Source organism: Salmo trutta, chromosome 2 (assembly GCF_901001165.1).
Source record: "Salmo trutta chromosome 2, fSalTru1.1, whole genome shotgun sequence".
Taxonomy (NCBI): domain Eukaryota; kingdom Metazoa; phylum Chordata; class Actinopteri; order Salmoniformes; family Salmonidae; genus Salmo; species Salmo trutta.
The window spans coordinates 40,793,488-40,798,856 of NC_042958.1; the positions used below are offsets into that span (position 1 = coordinate 40,793,488).

General features: G+C 44.1%; 1 long non-coding RNA gene across 1 annotated transcript; it reads left to right on the plus strand.

Annotated features, from left to right (window-relative positions):
• The first annotated feature begins 3,229 nt into the window (after window positions 1–3,229).
• LOC115148423 (uncharacterized) lies at window positions 3,230–3,489 on the plus strand. Its single transcript, XR_003866668.1, has 2 exons — window positions 3,230–3,370; window positions 3,403–3,489. It is a non-coding gene; the product is annotated as an uncharacterized LOC115148423 (long non-coding RNA).
• Window positions 3,490–5,369: the final 1,880 nt, after the last annotated feature.

Consider the following 5,369-nt stretch of genomic DNA (forward strand, 5'->3'; position numbering starts at 1 on the left):
AACAACCTTTCTCCAAACATCACATTAAACAGATACTCATGGTCCACTCTATCAAAAGCCAACTCTTGGACTAAATAGACCAGTCCAAAGTTAACATTAGAAACTCTCAACAATCAAATCAAATTTGTATTGGTCACAAACATATTTAGCAGATGTTATTGCGCGTGTAGTGAAATGCCATCTTACGTCGTCATGTCCCTGATTGAGCTTCCCGGTACACAATACATCTGGTCCTTGTGTACTATAGAGTCCAGATAGGACTTGAGTCTATTAGCGAGGGGCTTGGCAAATATATTGTCGTCCGCACAGAGCAATGCCACAGGCCTCCAGTTCTTAAGTTCACACATGTCCCCTTTCTTGGATAGGAGAGTCAGAATCTCCTACCCCGACGCACTCACGCAACACGCAAAATAAGTCATGTCCAGTTATTCCCCAGAATCTCCCACACCACAGAGGTCAACCACCCATCCGACAGCCATAAACAATCCATACCCTTGGCTTCACCGCTCTGTCTTTCCAAACCAAAGGATGAGGAGCTGGGAGCATCCATTTCCTTTAGCATGGAGAACCTAGCTCTTACAAGTGCTCCCTTTGCTTTAACCTGAAAAAACTGCCCAGGTCCCGACGCAACTCAGCTAAGTTGGCCTGGAGGCCTACATTGCCTTGCCCCACCACCTCCACCTCACTGATACTATGCTCAAGTTCCCCCAATACTCTCCTAGCCTCTGAGGATGAGAGAAATGTTAACTTTTCCCACATCCCACTATTGACTCAGAGACTCATACTCCTCTCTTCACTGCCCCCACCTTTCCCAAAAAGTTTAGAAACCTGAGCAAAAAGTGGCATCTTGTAAGAGCTTTACATTAAAACTTCCAAAAGGATGCCTGATGAGGCCCTGGTGAAATAGACAGCCGAGCCACGGTTATGTGGTGATCCGAAAACCCCACCCGGAGAATGGTTGCACCCAACAGCCTAGTGCTCTGATTCCTGGACATGTAAAAACGATCGAGACGGACTCCTACCTGTTCGCAGACCACGAGTAGAACCACCTCCACCTTAACGCCATTCTCAGGAACACACCTGAATCCATGCCGTAACGACAGCGTCTCCTCCGCACTAGGCTGCGAAGCCATTGCACACACCACAACGTTCAAACCCCAGGAAACTAAAACTCTGTCCTCTTCCTCCCTAACTTTGAATGAAAACAGTGGGTACAGCTAAACTAACAGTGTGTTAACCATTCACCATGGAAAATAAAAATTTAAAGAAAAGACCAAAGAAAGAATCAAGAAAATAAGGACAGAGCCCTAAGGGGGGAGAGAGGGAGATAAGGGGAGAGAGAGAGAGGGATATGGGGGGAGAGATATGGGGGGGAGAGTGAGAAGACAGAAGACACACACATATTGCCATCATGTGTACCAGTAGGCATTATTACCCTGTCTCAGGTGCACATATATACACACTCCATAGATATACATAATGTATATACACACTCCATATACACACAGTGCATTCGGAATGAATTCAGACCCATTGACTTTTTCCACATTTTGTTACATTACAGCATTATTCTAAAATTGATTAAATAGTTTTTTTTCTCTCCCCTCAGCAATCTACACACAATACCCCATAATGACAAAGAAAATACAGTTAGTGTTTTATTTTTTAAATTAAAATTTGAAATTTCACATTTAACATAAGTATTTAGACCCTTTACTCAGTACTTTGTTGAAGCACCTTTGGCAGCTATTACAGCCTCGAGTCTTCTTGGGTTTGACGCTACAAGCTTGGCACATCTGTATTTGGGGAGTTTCTCCCATTCTTCTCTACAGATCCTCTCAAGCTCTGTCAGGTTGGATGGGGAGCGTCGCCGCACATATATTTTCAGGTCTCTCCAGAGATATTAGATTGGGTTCAAGTCCGGGCTCTGACTGGGCCACTCAAGGACATTCAGAGACTTGTCCTGAAAGCACTCCTGCGTTGTCTTGGCTGTGTGCTTAGGGTCATTGACCTTTTGGAAGGTGAACCTTCACCCCAGTCTGAGGTCCTGAACGCTCTCGAGAAGGTTTTCATCAAGGATCTCTCTGTACTTCGCTCCATTCATCTTTCCCTTGATCCTGACTAGTCTCCCAGTCCCTGCCACTGAAAAACATCCCCACAGCATAATGCTGCCGCCACCATGCTTCACCGTAGGGATTGTGCCAAGTTTCCTCCAGACGTGACGCTTGACATTCAGGCCAAATTGTTCAATCTTGGTTAGTCTGGGCTCTGGCTGTCTCGGATCTCTACGGACAATTCCTTTGACCTCATGGCTTGGTTTTTGCTCTATCAACTGCATAGATATAAATATGTACACACTCCATAGTACACACCCCATAGTACACACTCCATAGTAAGGCATCGTTAGCAGGTGCAACATGGTTCCTAACGCATCGATAGCAGGTGCAACATGGTTCCTAAGGCATCGATAGCAGGTGCAACATGGTTCCTAAGGCATCAATAGCAGGTGCAACATGGTTCCTAAGGCATCGTTAGCAGGTGCAACATGGTTTCTAAGGCATCGTTAGCAGGTGCAACATGGTTCCTAAGGCATCAATAGCAGGTGCAACATGCTTCCTAAGGCATCGTTAGCAGGTGCAACATGGTTCCTAAGGCATCGTTAGCAGGTGCAACATGGTTCCTAAGGCATCGTTAGCAGGTGCAACATGGTTCCTAAGGCATCGTTAGCAGGTGCAACATGGTTCCTAAGGCATCGTTAGCAGGTGCAACATGGTTCCTAAGGCATCGTTAGCAGGTGCAACATGGTTCCTAAGGCATCAATAGCAGGTGCAACATGGTTCCTAAGGCATCATTAGCAGGTGCTACATGGTTCCTAAGGCATCGTTAGCAGGTGCAACATGGTTCCTAAGGCATCGTTAGCAGGTGCAACATGGTTCCAAAGGCATCGTTAGCAGGTGCAACATGGTTCCTAAGGCATCAATAGCAGGTGCAACATGGTTCCTAAGGCATCGTTAGCAGGTGCAACATGGTTCCTAAGGCATCGTTAGCAGGTGCAACATGGTTCCTAAGGCATCAATAGCAGGTGCAACATGGTTCCTAAGGCATCGTTAGCAGGTGCAACATGCTTCCTAAGGCATCGTTAGCAGGTGCAACATGGTTCCTAAGGCATCAATAGCAGGTGCAACATGGTTCCTAAGGCATCGTTAGCAGGTGCAACATGCTTCCTAAGGCATCGTTAGCAGGTGCAACATGGTTCCTAAGGCATCAATAGCAGGTGCAACATGGTTCCTAAGGCATCGTTAGCAGGTGCAACATGGTTCCTAAGGCATCGTTAGCAGGTGCAACATGGTTCCTAAGGCATCGTTAGCAGGTGCAACATGGTTCCTAAGGCATCGTTAGCAGGTGCAACATTGTTCCTAAGGCATCGTTAGCAGGTGTAACATTATATGAATGATGTATTTTGATTTTAAAAAAGTGCAATATGACTAAGAAAAAAATATATGGTACACTACTAACAGAGTAGTAGTAGCAGTACTAATCGTAGTAGCAGTACTACTAGCAGAAGCAGTAGTAGTAGTAGTAGTAGTAGTAGTAGTAGTAGCAGTACTAATAGCAGTAGCAGTAGTAGTAGTGGCAGTAGTAGCAGTACTAATAGTAGTAGAAGTGGCAGTACTACTAGTAGTGGTAGCAGCAGCAGAAGTGGTAGTAGTAGTAGTAGCAGCAGTGGTAGTAGTGGTATTAGTAGTAAAAGTGGTAGTAGTAGTAGCAGCAGTAGAAGCAGTGGTAGTGGTAGCACTATTAGTAGAAGTGGTATTAGTAGAAGAAGTGGTAGTAGTAGTAGCAGCTGAGCAGCAGTAGAAGTGGTATTAGCAGTGGTATTACCAGTAGAAGTGGTAGCAGCAGCAGTAGAAGTGGTAGTGGAGTTTTTGCTAGCCACCGTGCTTCTACACCTGCATTGCTTGCTGTTTGGGGTTTTAGGCTGCACAGCACTTTGATATATCAGCTGATCTAAGAAGGGCTTTATAAATAAATGTGATTTAGTAGCAGTAGTATTAGCAGTAGAAGTGGTAGTAGTAGTAGCAGTACTAGTAGTAGTATTAGCAGCAGTAGTAGCAGGCCCTAATCTTTGGATTTCACATGACTGGGTAGGGTCGCAGCCATGTATGGGCCTGGGAGGGCGTAGGCCCACCCACTGGGGAGCCAGGCCCAGCCAATCAGAATGAGTTTCTCGCCAAAAGGTTTTTATTGTAGACAGACATCCTCAGCACCCGCTCAGCCCTCCTCAGCACCACCTGTGGTATCGTCTGAGGGGAAGGAGCCGGATGTGGAGGCCCTGGGCTGGCGTTGTTACACTTGCTCTATGGTTTTGAGGCCGGTTGGACGTTCTGTAAAACAAATTTGCAGGCAATTTATGGTAGAGAAATTAACATTAAATTCTCTGGCAACAACTCTGGTTGACATTCCTGCAGTCAGCATGCCAATTGCACACTCCCTCAAAACTGCACATTTTAGAGTGGTCTTTTATTGTCCCCCAGCACAAGGTGCACCTGTGTAATGATCATGCTGTTTAATCAGCTTTTTGATATGCCACACTCGTCAGGTGGATGGATTATCTTGGCAAAGGAGAAATGCTCACTTAACAGGGATGTAAACATATTATACATATGGAACATTTCAGGGATCGTTTATCTCAGCTCATGAAACCAACACTTTACATGTTGCGTTTATATATATTTTTTCAGTATATTTTAAATGCTATATTGATATTAAAGGTAGCAATTACATGACAAGGGAAAAACATTCCCACCATTTTCATTGTCAATAATTACATTTAGTCCATATTCTTGATACATAATGTTATTAGACTCACTGGACTGAGACCACATAATCACCCATAATGTCGCTGCTAATAGCTCTATATTAAAAAATATTGTTATTGAAGAAAGATTGTTCAGAGATTAAATTATTAAAATGTAAATTCATTATAATTTCTATACACTTTCTACCTGGTTTAAATCGTTTAACTTCAGACTAGATGATTATTTTTTATTCCGACACCTCCCGATCCATCAGTAGAGAATCGCTGCAGGGGACCGTCTGACTCCACCACACAAAGAGAGCAGCATATCAGACCTATTAAAATAATGAAAACCTTCCCTCCCTCCCCATTTTCTGACCAGCAGACTTCTATATAACGTCCCAAATGGCAACCTGTTCCCTATATAGTGCACTATAATTTAGTATATAGTGTGCCATTTGGTATGCATATGTCACATATTATTATTAATATTATGAATGGGAGTAAGGGGTGGTTTTATCTGATTGTTGTGTAAGTTTTGTGGCCTCTGATTCAGCGAGTTTCCTGACTG